Genomic DNA, 15,640 nt, shown 5'->3' with positions numbered 1-15,640 from the left:
CCTCCAGGGATACTTAGCCTCAGGATCAGCTAGAGAAATTCTAAATGTCCCAAGAAGTTCCCTCAATACCTTGCCCTTTAAAGCAATATGAATCAAGTATCATGCAGTTCATTCCCGCATGGGGGCAGGAATGGACCATAAAATGACCTCTTTAAAAATCCAACTGAGTAAATACAAAGCCTCAAAACTAGTTTCCCACAGCAATTTTCTATCTTCAATTTATTTCACTAAAACAGCTAAGGAAACTGGATTCCAATTAATCCCTTTACATTACACAATAGAATTAAACTTATATAATTAAATGTTACATGCAAGATTGATATTCTGAATACACGACTAAAGCAACAAATAACCTGCAAGAAAAAAAAGTACAGCTTTGCTTCACTGCAGTGTGGCTTCTACCAGCACACCTCCATATAAGCCATTCTTGCTGAGATGATGGATGCCCCCCATGCTATGAAATCCCACTGAGGATTTCAGTCCTCCACTTATTCGACTACTCAACAGCACTCACCACAGTTGACCACTCTCCACTTCTTGTAACATTCTTCCCTTGGATGCCAGGACAGCCCAGTCTCCTTGCTGCCCTTGTACTCCCCTTTCACTCCTCTTCAGCCTCCTATTCTGACTCCTCCCCTACCTGACCTCCAAATGTGGCAATTTCTCAGGACACAGTCCTGGAACCCCTTTCCTTCCTATTCTATGCTCTCTCTCAAAATGATTTCATGCATTCCCATTGCTTTAAATACCACGCCAGCAACTCCCAAATTTATAACTTCAGCTCAGACCGATTTTCTGACTCCAGACTTATCTACTTAATTACCTACTTGTCATCTTCAAGGGTGGCTCACTGGCATTAGAAACTAAACATGTCTGCAGCTGAATTCTTTATCTCCAGGCAATGGCCCTTCCCTCCACACAACTGCTCGTGTATGACTCCTGGGAGTCACCTTCAACACCTTCTCTTGAACCTCCCAAAGCCCCTTGCCTGCACTCTAATCAAGGGCCTGCTCTCTCTTACTGACCACAGCATCAGCCTCCCAGTCATGGCCACTGCTCTCACTCAGTCCCCTCCAACCCCTTCTCTAGCATCAACCAGAGAGCTGCTCAAAGCATAAATCTGATCCTGTAACTCCCTATGGGGTCTTAAAACCCCACAAAGGTTTACACTAAGGACCTATAATGAAGCCTGCAATCTTAGGGAATGATGGGATCAACACCTAGATGAAAATTTTTGTGTTCTTTTTCACTGCTATAAATAAAGCTCTATGAATTTTTACATTTGTATGCCCCTACCTCACACCTGAACCAAGTTATAAACACTTCCAGCATTCTAGAAAGCTTATGCCCTGTCCTGTCCCCACCCTCTTCAGAGGAAACTACTACTCTAGCTTTTATTACAATGGATTAGTATTGTCTTTTCTTGACCATTATATACATTGGCTCATAGAGGTCAATAATTTTTTTTTTTTTTTTTTTTGAGAGAGAGTCTTGCTCTGTTGCCCAGGCTGGAGTGCGGTGGCGTAATCTCGGCTCACTGCAAGCTCTGCCTCCTGGGTTCACGCCATTCTCCTGCCTCAGCCTCCCAAGTAGCTGGGACTACAGGTGCCTGCCACCACACCCGGCTAATTTTTTGTATTTTTAGTAAAGACAGGGTTTCACCGTGTTAGTCAGGATGGTCTCGATCTCCCGACCTTGTGATCCACCCACCTCGGCCTCCCAAAGTGCTGGGATTACAGGCGTGAGCCATGGTGCCAGGCCAGAACAATAATTTTTTAAACTAAACCAAATTCTTCGAATGCTTTGCAAGTTTATTAGACCAGCTTTAAGACAGTGATATCCTGGAGTCATCTAATGTCAAATGTCTCAATTCCCAAAATAGTTTGCTAATTAAAAAGTGAGAATTAAATGCACCCAACACTCCAGATGAAGGTGTCCTTGTGAATTGTCCCTCAGTATTTAAGACAACAGTATTTAAGAGGACCTACTGCCTCTACTCACGGGTTTTGAACCAATCTGGATATTCTGCTAGGGAAAGTTAGTCAAAGAAACCACTCTTTAAATTCAAACAGAGACTTCAAAGTGACAAAAATTCAATAGCAAGAGCAAAGTATATGGCTATAGTCTTAAGAGAGGAATGGGACTTTATCAGGCGTAAGATCTCACTGATAAGAGTTGTATTGCAAGTATTAGGAATCAATGAGGATGGGCTGTGGTGGGGCAGCTTGAAGTCTGATAAAGCCTTACCTGCACCCACTGAACATTCTATTCACCCAGGAAGAAGGCTAACAAACCTCTATTTCAAGGCACAGTCCTGTAGTCCTTCTGTCCAGAATAAGGGCCTATTCAAATAAATACCCCAGGGAAGCAAATCCCTGGAACGCCTCAGCTCTCCTACGAGTTATTCTGCCACCTGAAGCCCAAACAGCCATCTCCCCTGGGTTTGGAATTTCTGAAGCCTCCGTGGATGGGCAGACAGAAGGGCTTAAGGACTTGTTTTTGCTCCCTTGATGGTCCAATACCCTTTTCTCAGATCAAGCAGAGAATTTCTAGGCCTAATATCAGGATTAAATAGGAGTACTATGGCCACTCCAGCAAAGTCTGGCAGATTTGACAAAGCTACTCTCATAGCTCATCCCTGGTACTAGAAAGTCTGCCCTCTGCATCTTCTGGTAACACAAACACTAGTTAAGTGCATCAGCAGACCCGTGCCTCCTGACGCCTGCTAAGTGCCAGGCACGGGTTCTGACAACACAATTTCAGGCGCATATGAGGCACTCAAAAAATGCTGGTGACTATTACCATGAAAGAATTCCCACAAATCATGGTTTTCGCTTCCTAAATACAAAAAAAATAAAAATAAAAATAAAAATAAAATAAAAAACCATGCTTGCTTCTTCCATTTGAAATATAAATTAACTTGAGTAAAATCACCATCATCCCATCCTCTTTTCGATAAACTAAACCAGAAGATATCTTAGAGGAAAAAATATTGCTTTAGAATATTTCATGTTATATAACTCCACTTTCTCTTTTTTACTACACCTAAGTTTCTCTTGAATCCTATGTGAGTAATTCTCACTTAGCCTGGCTAAAGATGCATGGAAGAAAACCTTCCAGGTCTTCTGGTAAATGGAGTGGTAGGTGGGAAGATGAGTCCAGTTAGGGCCAGACATCCTTAGATACATGCTTCACCAGTGACAGCTGACAGACTTGGGGCAAGGCCATCTTGCACAGGATCCCAGCCCTATACTGTTCATGCAACCAGGAGTCGGCCTCAATCACCTGAGACTGAGAGGTCAAGGCTGCAGTGAGCCATGGCCTCGCCCCCTGCTCTCCAGCCTGGGCAACAGAGTGGGATCCTGTCACTTATAAAAAGAAGTCAGCCTCAGTGAGGAGAGGAAAGCCATGGCAAGAAGACAGGAGAAAGACAAACTCGAAATTTTCTAATTTGTGTACAGTTGTCATTAGCTACATTCATTATTTTTTAACAGACAGGGTCTTACTCTGTTGTCTAGGCCAGAGAACAGTGGAGAAATCATAGCTCACTTATGTAACTCTGAATTCCTAGGCTCAAGCAATTCTCCTACTTCAGCCTCCTGAGTAGCTGGGACTACAGGTGCACACCACCATGCCCAGCTAACTTTTTTAATTTTTTGTAGGGACAGGGTCTCACTGTTGCCCAGGCTGGAGTGATACATTCATATTTTTATGTTTGCTTCTCTTGGGATGTTCCTGAACTTACTTAGGAATTGTCCAAGTCTGTTTGTTCTGCTATAACAATATACCACAGACCGGGTAATATATTTATAAGCATCAGAAGTGTACTACTCACAGCTCTTGACGGTGGAAATTCCAAGACCAGAGCACCAGCAGATTCCGTGTCTGGTGAGAGCTGTTCTCTGCTTCCAAGATAGTGCCTTGCTGCTGCACCCTCACAAGGTAAAAGAGATGGGAGGGGAACAGGGATGAACAGCACCCTCACGCCTCTTATATAAGGTCATTAATCCCACTCATGAGGGCTCCACCCTCATGACTAAATCACCTCCTAAAGGCTCCCCCTCTTAATACTATCACACTGGAAATTAAGTTTCAACATATGGATTCTGGGGGAACACAGACCACAGCAGGAACACAGGAGCATTCACTTCAGACAGGGACACTGGGCCCAACTGGGGGCTCCTATAAAGAGTCCCGGCCTGGCCTAAGCTCTCTGTGTCAATCCCCCGGCACAGGAATACCAGATTCTTTAGTTGTCAAAGGTCTTTAAATCGCAGCATTGATTCAATACATTTAAGGAGCAAGAGAACTTAGGGTTTTGTCAAGAGTAAATAATTCCTGTCACCAGAATCTGGACTTAATTACTTAGCAGCCCACCCTCCAAATTATCTACATCTGCACCCCACTTTCCTGCCTGCCTTGGTGAGAGCCGTGGCCTGTTCCTGTCTGCTGCTAATCCCTCCGCCTGTGTTCCCTCTTGCTTCCTCGGGAATCTCATCCATCCGTTATGCCCTCCTTCATCTGTATTGTCTACCCTCCCAATTTAATGCCTGTTCCTCCTCTTCCCCCACAGAGAAGTGTACTTATGCCTTACCAACATGAAAACCAACAATTGCCCACTTATTTTCACAAACTTAGCTACTCAGTCGTGGACTCACAGTCCTCTTCGTCCTGAAGTCAATCCTTCTGTTGGGTCAGCGGCATCTAGCACAGTGGACCACTTTCTCCCTCCTCTTCGAATTTCTCCCTTTGTCTGGCTTTTTTGACCCCTCTTCCTGCCACTGTCTTCCTATCATTTTGGCTGCCCATGATAGATACGATTCTAACTACATCCTTCTTTCTCTAAGGGCTGACTACAGCCAAGGTGGGCCCTCATTAGCTACATTTGTACTGCATGACACCATGGGCACCTTTCCAAGATGAAATACTAGACTAACTCTCCCAGAAAACTGGAGTTGAGGTCGAAAGGCAGTCAATTGGATGGGTGACCTCATTATTAGGGGGAGGGGTGCTTCAACTCAGGAGCTGTGGGTTTGTCACTCCCACAGAGCAGTGGAGGAAGATGGTGTTTAGACAGAAAAAGGAAAGAGCTTTGCTGCAATATGAGGACCTTAGTGTGAAGAGTACCTGCGGTGCTCCTGGAGACTTTTTGGGTCCTAGTTCCAGAACCTTTAGTGCCTGATATCCTAAATTCTATAAGGTGTGTTTTTGCTTGAGCTAGCTTGTGTTGGCTCCTGTGGCCTGTAACCCCGGGAACCTCGATTATCATACCACTCATTTCTTCTCCTCTCTTACAGTGTCCTCTTCCCCCTAACTGCAGATGTCACAGGCACTCACCCTTCACTTTTTTTTCTCCTCTGGGTCTGCATACTCTCCCCTGGTGGTCTCCTCCATATTCACCTGAGCTCCAGATCTGGACACCCTGAAACACTGCTCATCTCTGCTCAGATTCCTACAAACCCCTATAATGTATAATTCCAAAACTGAACTCAAACGTATCACTTTGCAATATTTTGTAGACGGGCGAGTCACCCCACCGTCTACCCAGTCACTGAAGTCAGAAATCTAAGTCAAGCTTCCCTTCTTCCTGTTTCCCCCTTCACAAGCAGTGCTATCATGCTGTCTTGAGGATTCTGCATCCTTAGGATCTCAAATTCACTGTCTCCTCTCCCTCTGACTTCATTGTATTTTAGACCCCCTCTCCCTTCGCCTACATACTATTTGGTCTTCTTGTCTCCTAACACCCCTTCTCTACTTCTAAAGCATAATCTGATTGAATTATCCCCTGATTCTTCTAAGGTAAAGTCCAAAATCATTGGAACAACATCCAAGAACTCTGATGATCATTTTATTCCTGCCTACCTTACCAGTTTCATCTTTTTATTTTTTATTTGTAGAGACAGGGTCTCACTCTGTCACCCAGGCTGGAGTGCAGTGGTGCAATCATAGATCACTGCAGCTGCTGACTCCTGGGCTCACGCGATCCTCCTGCCTCAGCCTCCTGAATAGCTGGGATTTCAGGCATCACCACACTCAGCTCCAGCCACAATTTTTACCACTTCCCAAGAAGGCCCCTAAACTCCATCCACACTGAACAACTTGCAGTTTTGTGAGGTCCCAAATGCTGTCCTGCTTCTAAGCCTTTATATCTAGTACTCCAATGCCTCCCAGCAAAGCCTGCCTTCATTTCTTCAAAGGTTAAGTCCAACTAATTCAACTCTGTGTCACCTCTTCCATGAAGGCTTTCTTGAGTGACGTCTAATACTCACCCACCTGCAACTTAGGATTAGGTTTACAGCCTCTGTGCTCACACAGTAGCTTTCGCATAACTTTTTCTCAGGCTTTTTGATGATATTTGGTAATTGTCCACTTCCATCTGTGTCTCTTCCTTAAGACTGTAAGTTCCTTAAAGGAAGAGATGGTGTCTTTCTTCTATTTATATTCACAGTACCTGCGATTCAAAAAAGGCTTTTTGGATATCTCGTCCTGGAGCACCCAGCCAGGAATTAATGAGGTAAAAAGAAAACTGAAAATCTCCAGAACCAGAATATATTCCTTTCCCTCTAACACAGCTTTGAAAATGGGAAGGAAAAGATAAGGATATGTTTTCTGCCATTGTTTTGCTGGCACTCTGAGGCCTCTTCTTTCTCTTGCTTGATATTCCTCAAGGAGGTTGTTTTCTACGTGCATTTACAGAGTGGCTGGTCTTTAATGCCGCACACAGTCCTAGCCCAGGGCTCTACAATCCAGTTCAGCACAGAGTGCTAGCTACCACCTCACAAAGGCTTTGTAAATATTTTAACTACAGAAAAAAGGTCTCTTCCCTCAAATAATCTAAGATCCTGAAGGCTTGTTGGGATGGAGTCACGTATCTCCTTGGCGTAGGATCCTAAGGTGCCCCTCGATCTGGTGTAAATGTGCTTGTGTGTTCTCCTGCCCTTTAGTGTGGGCTGGTCTAATGGCTCTCTAACCAACATAATATGGCAAAGATGGTGGATGTCTTTCCAGCAGATTGTATCTCTTGCTGGCTTTGAGGAGGCAAGTTCCAATGTCGAGAAGGCCCACATAACCAGGAACTGAAGGTGGCCCCCAAAGCAGTTAGGAACTGAGGCCCTCAGCCCAAAAGCCCTCAACAAACTGGATTATGCAACAACCATGGGAGCACGGAAGTGGATCTTTCCTGGTTGAGCCTTCAGATAAGATCCCTGTCCTGGCTAACAACTGATTGCAGCCTTGTAAGAGACCCTGAAGCACAGGACCCGCCTAAGCCATATAACATTTGATATAATAAATATTTGTTGTTTTACTTTTGGCAGTTTGTTATGCAGCAACAAATAATTCATACAATCTCCTTTATCCTGATTGACAGTCTAGCACTTGAAAAAAAGAAAAAAAAAAAAAAAACTTTGTTTTTCAGCAGGTTACATAGAAAGCCATCATCATGTAAATGTTTAACTAAAAATGAAATATCCTCTAAATGCAGGCTTGTAAATCATTTTAGTATTCTACAAGCTAAGGCTAAAAGAATCACACAAGACTGTGTAAAATGAAGTGGGTGGAAAGGAAACAAAGTTAAAACTTGTAAAGGGGCCCTGGAGAAAATCCTCAGGCTCATTGGTTTATTTAACTTTTAAATCTTATTAAATTTGCAAGATGCATGTTAGCATTCATGGTTCATTTACTTTTATTCTGACTTCTATAAATAGATACTCTATGAACCCTGATAAATGACATAAAATCTTGCTTGACTTCAATAAAAAAAATTAGCAAGTTAATCTTAAAAATTCTACACATAGAAATGAATGAAAACCTTCTTCAGGGCCAACCTCTACTCCCTGCAAGTGTACCGCCCCCAGTCCCCGGGCTCTTCTTGTCATCCTTTTTCTTTTTCTCTGGCTCTGTGTTTATAGTATCTGGCATTCTCCCAAATCACCTAGATCTGGCTCTCTTGCAAAAACAAACAGAAGCTACCTGGGGCTCTTTATTCTCACTCATTCACATTCTTTCCCTGCCAAAGGGTCACGGATGTCAGAGTTAGTGGCAACCAGTCAAGCCCAGCATGGAATGGCCCTTATCTACCAATGCAGTGCTTTCCTGCCTGTGAACATGCCAGCATTTATTTATCTAAAAGTATAAGTAAAAATGTAGGTAACTGCCACAAATCAGAAACTAATGAATCTAAAAGTTCAGCCCAGAGCTGTGACCACAAGTAGACAAAAGCCTCATACAAAGCTCATATTTAATTTTTAAAAAAAAGGCAGGTAGTGGGTGAAAGGTGGAGATATAACCTATATGACCCATAAAATATATGGAAAACAAAAGCAAATGTGAAATTCCATGTGGTTTAATCATACAGAATGCATGTTTGAATAATTAGCCATCCACACTAAGCACAGCTTCCCTGTAAGTCATTAGTTGATGTGAGCTGAGAGTAATGTCAGTGTCATGTGTTCCACTAGTTATACACATATGGTTATACGATCCATCAGTATGCTCAACAGCTGTCCTCTCTGCCCTGATAGCCAGGGTTAGTCATCTAAATTGGTGTGTCCATTAACAGCATTTCTTAACTCCCAAGAAGATTAACATTGGTTGTTGAGGAACAAAGTATCAGACATCATAGTTTGTGGTCCTCCGAGGCTCAACTGTACCTGTCAAAATCTTATTTCTTAATATCTAGTTTCTCTTCACTTCTCAGCCTTTTGGCTAAGATCAAGTATAGTATCTGTTCTTATCAGTTTAATATTTAATTTCTATCATTAGGAAGAATGTAATTTAAATTAAATTTTTCTCCTAGGAAAGGAGGAGCAATAATAAAAAAAAAAAGTTGAGAAACACAGCTGTAAATATGTAGAATTCTAAATGAGCATACAGAGAAGAAAATGAGCATAAGAAATGCAGTCCGGGCGCGGTGGCTCAAGCCTGTAATCCCAGCACTTTGGGAGGCCGAGACGGGCGGATCACGAGGTCAGGAGATCGAGATCCTGGCTAACACGGTGAAACCCCGTCTCTACTAAAAATACAAAAAAAAAAAAAACTAGCCGGGCAAGGTGGCGGGCGCCTGTGGTCCCAGCTACTCCGGAGGCTGAGGCAGGAGAATGGCGTAAACCCGGGAGGCGGAGCTTGCAGTGAGCTGAGATCCCGCCACTGCACTCTAGTCCGGGCGACAGAGCGAGATCCCGCCTCAAAAAAAAAAAAAAAAAAAAAAAGAAATGCAAACATTAAAAAAAAAAAACCTTAATAACAATCCAATAACCAGATCCATTTGCGTATTTAAAAAGCAGCAGAACTAGAGAAAGCCAAAGACAGGTTCTGACACAGCATTGGAAACTCTGAACTTGAAGTCAGAAGACCTACACTGAGTCCTAACATGTGATTATAAGTTGCACAACCTTAGAGAAAAGCTACTTATTTGAGTTCCTTTTTGTTTTTCTGTAAAAATAGAATGAAGATGTCTAATTCCAAGGTCCCTGCAATAGTGAAATGATAGTATTCGTGAACTGCTTTGCCAACAAGATGATGCGGTTCAGTTGAAAGGTAACATCATCCAGCAGAATTATTTGAACACTGGAGAGCTTTGCATGGGCAAAAGATTATGTTAATAAGCCTAGAGGTGACATTATTGTGAATTAGTGGTTCAAGAGAGTTTTAGACTGATGAAGGGACTGCTCATTAGGCATAGTATGTCCTGTATAGCAAAACACACCAATGACCTAAAGCAACTGATCTATTTTAAGGGGATAGTGAGAGAGATTCAAACCACTAAGAGATAGTAAGAAAATACTTTTCTCCTATTAACTAAACCAGTGGTTTCAGCTTCCAACCACCTAAGGTGACTTGGAAAACTTCTGAAAAATGTCCGAACCTGGAAGATTGTGAGTACTCCGGAGACGCTACGGAGTAAGTGAACACTGACAAAGTTGCCATGAGATCTGCATTCTCATACGCTACTGGTGGGAGTGTTCATTAGTACAGCCTTTAGGGAACACGATCTATTAATATGCATCTTTTTTTGGTTTGGTTTGATTTTAATGTTTTAAGTTGGTACCCTTCCTGGAGTAATTCCATGTCTAAGAATTCATATCAGGGAAACAATGAGAGAGGAACAAAAATGCATCCATAAGGATGCCCCTCAAAGTATCATTTTATGTCTGTATGTTGCACCAATCAGGATAGCTTGACTTACTTTGAACATGCAAAAGAAAAAAAAAAAATTCTACTCTGTAAATCCATGTTGTGGGCGGGAATATCTGACAAGTAAACAAAAGAAACAATAAATAAAAACAAGATGCTGCAAAATTCAGGTGTGTCTCAGCCAAAACTCATTAATTTTTCAAAAAGTTGAGAATGTACCAATGAATTCAGGTCTGGTCAGGTCAGGCCTTCCATCATCCTGGTGATCTGAACTAACCTCAAAATCAAACAGCAGACAATTAGCAATTAAAGCCTCTTAAAGGAATAAGTAACATTGCAGGCTAAGGCAAGACAGGGAGAAAAAGAATCAAATGTATTTCACTGCCTTTCTTTTTAAATTCCCTATCTTCTTGAGTCAGGACTCCCCAGGATTTGCAACTCAACACTGGCCTAAGACTCTCCGCCACAAATGACTTTGCATTCTCAAGAGATTAACTGTTCACTCAAAGCCCTTCTGAAAAGCTGCTGAAATCATTGCAAATCTTCTGTAAGTCCCACCTTCCTATGGGCTACAAGATAAAAATATTAGCTCAGGAGTGAGATAAGAAAGCCTCATTTTTTTAAAAGTAGGAAAGAAAATAAAGTTCTATGAAGGAGACTAAATTCTGAGCTTTCAGATTTTTAGTGTCAACAACCCAAAATATAAGAATGAGAACTAAGAGGACAAAAGAGCATTTTTATCAAATGCATTTAGCAAATATTATTAAGCCCCTAGTCACCAAATGAGTCAGACCAGCCAGGTAATCCTGGTATGAGGAAATCTGCAGAAGATACACATCAAGCAAATATATACTGATAAATAGCATATGTGTAGTGCCTGCTGTTTCTCAAAGCACTTTCTCATGTGATTTATCATTCAGTCTTCATATTAACCCCATAAGGTAAGCACAAAAAGAATGATTTAACAAAGACAGGCACACAGATCTAGGTTAGCTGACTTGCCCACATTTACAGAGTCAACTGATTACTGTAGGCATCAATATTCAAATCCAGCTCTTCCAATTTTCTTCACAACATACCACACTAGGGCAGCACACATGAACTCTATATATGTGACATGAGAACATGACTAAGCAGGACAGAGTGCTGTGGCCACAGACCTGGGAGCCAGACTGCTCACTTCCAAGTCCCAGTGCCATCACCTATTGGGTAGTGTGATTGGGGGAAAATTATCAAAACACTTTGTGCATCAGTTTCCTCATCTGCCAAATAGGGATAATAATAGTGCCATAGCGTGATTATGAGGATCATGTATAAATGTTGACCACAGTGACTGGCACACAGCAAAAGGTTCAACAAATGTTAGCTTTCATCATCATGGGCATCGAGAACAATTCTCTGATTAGTCAAGGTCAGATGCAAATACACTGAGCCCAACTGCATGTTACATGTGTGTAAGTGCTGCTGATGGGGCTCAGACCATACTAACCCAAAACATGGCACTGTGGCGGACTGAAACTTTAAGGCTAAAGGAATGTGAGAAAAATTCCTTCAGTAGCAGGAAGATCTCTCTGACCTGCCCCTGTACTTCTCCCCTAAAGCTGGTCAAGAAACCTAGGAAGAACTTAACTTACTGACCTTCCCTTGAAGGAGATCATTGACCCTCATCTAAGAGGTGCTTCCCTATACCAGGAGAAAAGGAACTTCCTTGTCTCTGAAGATGAAGGGTCACTGTTTTGAGTTGAATGTGTCCCTCAAACTGCATGTGTTGAAAACTTAAATCTCCCATGCAACAGTGTTGAGAGGTGGGATCTTTAAGAGGTGACTCGGAATGCATTAATGCCATTAGTTTCAGAGTGGGTTATTTATCGTAACAGTACATTCCTAAGAAAATAATGAGTTCTAGCCCCCTTCACTTCTCACTCTCTCACAAGCACTCTCCTTCCCGTCTACCTTCCACCATGGGATGATGCAGCAAAAACCCCCCCCCCCCCCCCCCCCCCCCGCAGATGCCAGATCCTTGATATTTAACTTCTCAACCTCTGGAACCATTAAACAAGTAAACTTATATTGTTTATAAGTTGCCCAGTCTCAGCTATTCTGTTGTAGCAGCACAAAATGGATTAAGACAGTCACAGAGCAGAATCTGAACAAACAGATCTTTCTAAGTTCTCCTCAATTTATTCCCATTACATTATGCCCTTTTTATCCTATCATACTTCTCCACTACTATCCACTCATTATCAAACCTAGCCTACAAATACTCAGGTTTACCCATTTCTGTGGGTCTCAATTTCCTTATGAAGGCTCCCACATCACATACAAATTTATTAAATAAATTTGTATGTTTTTTTCCTTGTTAATCTGTCTTTTGTTAGAGAGGCCTCATCCATAAACCTACAATGGGTAGAGAAAAAAATATTTTTCCTCTCCTCGACTGCATTAGTTTCCTATTGCTGCTGTAACAAATTACCACAAAATTAACAGCTCGAAACTTACACAAACGTGTTATCTCAAAGTTCTGAAGGTTAGATCCAATATGGGTCTTACTGGGCTAAAATCAAGCATCTGCACAGCTTCATTCCTTATGGAGGCTTTAAGGGAGAATGAGCTTCCTTGCCTTTTCTAACTTCCAGAGGCTACATGCACTCCTTGGCTCATGGTGCCTTCCTTTATCTTCAAAGCACATCATTGCAACCTCTGCTTCTTCTGACTATCCCCTCTCGTCCCCTGCTTCTCTCATCACATCATCTTCTCTGCCCCAACCCTCCTGCCTTTCTCCACCATGATAAGATAATAGCCCCATCTCAGGATCTTCAACTTAATCACATCTAAGAAATCCCTTTTACCAGGTAAGGTAATATACTGACAGGCTCCAGGGATTAGAACATGAAAATCTATAGGGGACTATTATTCAGTCTACCACAGGTACCAAGGATATAAAAATGAATTTGATACAACTGCTGAGCTCAAGGACTTCACAAACTATTGAGTAAAACAGACATATTCAAAAAGAAAATTAATTCTCATGCACATCAGACTACAGCACTCAGTATGGTTAGAGAAGAAACAAAGTGCTCTGTGGGTAACAGAAGATCCATCTGTTTCTCTCGACCAAGAAAGGAAAGGAGGCCTCATAAAGAAAGTGATGTGTTTAAGAGACTAGAATACGCCATCTCAAAGTATGCCTCTTTGGCATAAAGATTATTTCAAGCTGATTATTTTGAACATTGAAAATACAGGAGAAGCTCTAAAAGCAGAGCAGAAGTTACCCTTTTGTAGGAAAGTTTACATCTGTAAAGGAAATCTCTATTTGTAACTGTGTCACCTTCTCTGCATCAGGAAAGATGACTCTAAATCACTAGAGACTCGTATTAATGGAGAAGGCACCAATTTAAATCTATATAAGGAATCTTACCCTTGTGTCTCATGCTTTTCCTGGTTACCTCCCATAACCGTATCCCTCAACAGCTTTCTTTGTTTTAGCTAAAGATGGAATTTAAGACTGAATTCAAATCTACCTTTTTGAGATTTACTCATTTATCTCCCATGGATATATGAACTATATGTGCTAATAAACTTGTGTTTGTTTTTCCCATCTTAATCTGTCTTTTGTTACAGGGGTCCACTCCAATTAAGAATTATGAAGAACAAAGGAAAACAACTTTTCTTCTCCTACACATGCAGAGAATTGAGCACTGATGTGTGCTCAAATTGAGGTGATGAAGGGCGTCCCAGGAAAGTACTTTGGAAAGTTAGGAACATTGAATGGGCTGGTGTGATCAGAGTCTTGGCAGATAAAAGGAGTAGAAAATGGTCAGAAGAAAATGTTGAAGAGGGACATCAAAGCTATATTGTGAAAGGCTACAGCTAGAGAAAGGGACTTTTCAATAGAATGAAAGGCCACTGAAGGCTAGTAAACCCATCATTCAGATTTATGTTTCAAAAAGAAAACTCCAGAGGCAGTGGAGACAGTGGATTGCAGAAGGCAGAACCCAATTAAAAAGCTAATTTAATAGTCCAGAGGGGAAAAAAACAAAACAAGGAAAGACTAAATTAAGGAAGTAATGTAGGAAATAAAAGCAAATATAGGTGTGAGAGACATTTCCAAAGTGATACCAACAGGACTCGATGACTAGCTGAATGCTGTATAAGATGGAGACAAAACTGATGCTGAAATGACTAGCTCAAGTGCATGGTAGATGCCTGATGCCACTGAGGTGTCAGAGGCATTTGAACCACAGCAACTCCATCTTGAACAGGGTCTGGGTAAAATAAGGCTGAGACCTACTGAGCTGTATTCCCAGGAGGTTAAAATGAAGGCATTCTTAGTCACAGGATGAGATTAGGAGGCTGGTACAAAATACAGGTCACAAAGACCCTACTGATAAGCAAGTTGTGGTAAAGAAGCTGGACAAAACCCACCACAGCCAAGATGGTGACAAAAGTGACCTCTGGTCGTCCTCACTGCTCATTATACACTAATTATAATGTATTAGCATGCTAAAAGACACTTCCAACAGCACCATGACAGTTTACAAATGCCACAGCAACATCAGGAAGTTACCCTATATAGTCTAAAACAGGGAGGAACTCTCATTTCCAGGAACTGCATACCTCTTTCCCAGAAAACTCATGAATAATCCACCCCTTGTTTAGCATATAATCAAGAAGTAACTGTAAGGATACTCGGGTGAGCAGCCCATGCTGCTGCTCTGCCTATGGAGCAGCCATTCTTTTGTTTCTTTACTTTCTTAATAAACTTACTTTCACTTTACAATATGAACTTGCCACAAATTCTTTCTTGCACGAGGCCCAGGAACCCTCTCTTGGGGTCTGGATTGGGACCGCTTTCTGGTAATAGAGGGATACAAAAAGCAAAGAAAGAGGAATAAGTTCATGAAGGGCTATGTTTTATATGCTGATTAGAACCTTTCATGGAGTTAACTCTAAGAAAAAGAAAAAACAGGAAGAAATGCCATCTACATATCTGAGAGACATGAAGGAGTTAAAAGACCTGGCTTCTGGTCCTTCTCTGTCATTTAATAGCCTTGTGATGTCAAGTCACTCAACTTCTCAGGGCCTTGGTTTCACCATCTGTGATGCAGAAGGTTGGGATATGAGATAATCATTAAGTTCCCTTCTAATGTTTATATGTGTCTAATATCTGAGTCATTATTTTCTCCTCAGTTTCAAACATTTTTCTCAGCCACTCTTGACATTAGCCACTAACAGAAAATCCAGTGGCTCCTAATTTTCAACTAAAGAGCTAAAGTTTAAAAGGAGAAGCTAAAGACACTAGCAATCACTGTATGCCTACTGTGTGCCGGGCACTCAGCCTGCCATATTCTCCTCCAGCTGCTTCTCCCATTAGCCTGGACACCCCCAAAGGAATCTCAGAAAAGCCCTGAGTCATGAAAACTGAAGACATGCATGGAAATCAAAGATGTGCAGTCATAGAAATCAAAGATAGACACATATAATGTCAATTTTGTTTTCCATTTCT

The 15,640-nt window shown here is 41.8% G+C and overlaps 1 protein-coding gene and 1 pseudogene across 1 annotated transcript in view; one reads left to right on the top strand and one right to left on the bottom strand.

The window, feature by feature from the left end:
* Positions 1-15,640, bottom strand: part of LYPD6 (LY6/PLAUR domain containing 6) — a 149,617-nt gene that overhangs the window by 99,455 nt on the left and 34,522 nt on the right. The gene's annotated exons all lie outside the window — the stretch shown is intronic.
* On the top strand, positions 8,687-8,813 carry LOC111546223 (annotated as a pseudogene).

Source organism: Piliocolobus tephrosceles, chromosome 11, assembly GCF_002776525.5.
Source record: "Piliocolobus tephrosceles isolate RC106 chromosome 11, ASM277652v3, whole genome shotgun sequence".
NCBI lineage: Eukaryota > Metazoa > Chordata > Mammalia > Primates > Cercopithecidae > Piliocolobus > Piliocolobus tephrosceles.
This window is presented reverse-complemented; position numbering and strand designations above follow the sequence as displayed.